Source organism: Hemitrygon akajei, chromosome 13 (genome assembly GCF_048418815.1).
Source record: "Hemitrygon akajei chromosome 13, sHemAka1.3, whole genome shotgun sequence".
Taxonomy (NCBI): Eukaryota; Metazoa; Chordata; class Chondrichthyes; order Myliobatiformes; family Dasyatidae; genus Hemitrygon; species Hemitrygon akajei.
Window position 1 is genome coordinate 110,609,954 of NC_133136.1, and position 2,084 is coordinate 110,612,037.

Below are 2,084 nucleotides of genomic sequence, written 5' to 3' on the forward strand. Positions count from 1 at the left end.
GCCATGGTTCTACTAGATTGCCCTTTAAGTATTTCTTTGTTTTTGGAACACATTTATCCTGAATTTTCCTCATTTTTCCCAGAAGCTCAAGCCATTGCTGCTCTGCTGTCATCCCTGTCAGCATCTCCTTCCAACTTTCTTTGGCCAACTCCTTTCTCATACAACTGAAATTCCTTTACTCCACTGAAATACTGCTACATCAAACTTCACCTTCTCTCTATTAAATTTCAAGTTAAACTCAATCATATTGTGATCTCTGTCTCCAAAGGATTCCTTTACCTTCAAGCTCCCTGACCGTCTCCGGTTCACTACATAACACCCAATCCAGTATAGCTGATCCCCAAGTAGGCTCAACAACAAACTGCTCTAGAAAGCCATCTCGTAGGCATTCAACAAATTCATACTTGTGATCCATTTCCAACCTGATTTTCCCAATCAACCTGCATGTTAAAATCTTCCATGACTATCATAACAGTCCCCTTTGACATGCCTTTTCTATTTCCCATTGTATTCTGTAGTCCACATCCCAGCTACTGTTTGGAGGCCTGCATACAACTGCCATCAGAGTCCTTTTACCCTTGCAGTCTCTTAAATCAGCCCACAAGGATTCAACATCTTCCAATCCTATGTCACATCTTTCTACCGATTTGATGCCAGTAGAGCTATGCCACCCCCTCTGCCAACCGTCTTATCCCTCTGAGACTAGGTGTAACCCATCATCTACCTGCCCTTCCTGACAGTCTGACTGCATGAAATCTTTGCTTTTTTACCATCCATTCTATCCTGAGTCCCTTCACTCCAGTTGCCCCTGCCAAATTACTTTAAAGCCTCACCAACAGCTCTAACAAACCTGTCCGCGAGAATATTGGTCCCTCTCGGGTTCAGGTGCAACCCGTCTCCTTTGTTCAGGTCCTACCTCCCCCAGAAGAGATCCCAATTATCCAAGGACCTGAAGCCATGCCCCCTGCACTAGCCTCTCAGCCACACATTTATCTGCCAAATCATCCTGTTTCTGCCTTCACTGGCGTGTGGCACAGGCAGCAATCCAGAAATTACTATCCTGGAGGTCCTGCTTCTCAGCTTTCTACCTAGCTCTCTAAATTCTCTTTGCTTTTCCTTCCTATTTCATTGGTAACAATATGTACCAAGACATCCGGCTGCTCCCCGCCCCCCCCCCCCCCCATCAAAATGTTGTGGACGTGATCCGAGACGTCCTGACCCTGGACCTGGGAGGCAACATATGATTCGGGTGTCCCGTTCATGTCCACAGAATCTCCTTTCTGTTCCTCTGATTATTGAGTCCCCTATCACTACCATTCCCCTCTTCTCCCACTTTCCCTTCTGCACCACGGACCCATGCTCAGTGCCAGTAACCTAGTCTCTGTAGCATTCCCTACAACAGTATCCAAAATGGTATACTTATTATTGAGGGGAATGGCCACAGGGGTACTCGGCACTAATTGCCTCTTCACCTTCCCATTCCTCCTTCTGACAGTCATCCAGCTACTTGTCACCTGCAACTTGGGGGTGACTGCTTCCTTGTAACTCCGATGGATGATCTTCTCGCTCCCCCATACAAGCTGAAGGTCATCCAGCTGCTGCTTCAGAACCCTAACATGGTCTTCAAGGAACTGCAGCTGGATACACCATGCAAATGTAGTTCCCCGAGAGACTCTGGGCATGAAGAACACATAACGTCATTTAAACTGCATTGTACCCTGACACAGTAAGAGAAAAGAGAAAGTTAACAGAAAGTTACCCTCAGCCAAAGCCTCCTTTGAGCCGAAGCCTGTCACTCACACTCTCCCCACTGGCCCACTCCCAACAATGGCCGTTCAATTTGTCCACTTTGTACTTTTATTTACTCCTCTCTGCACTGCCCCTGCCACAGCTCCTTGTTCCACCCCGTTCTTCCTTCAGTTTATATTGGTCATTTCCCCTTCATCTTTCAATCCCGGTAAAGGGTCTCAACCGATAAAACAATGTCCATTTCTCTTCTAGATACTTCCTGATTCGTATAGAGTTCCTCGAGTATCGTGTTTCTTCAGATTCTAGCATCTGCACCTCGTGACCTCTGAACCTTA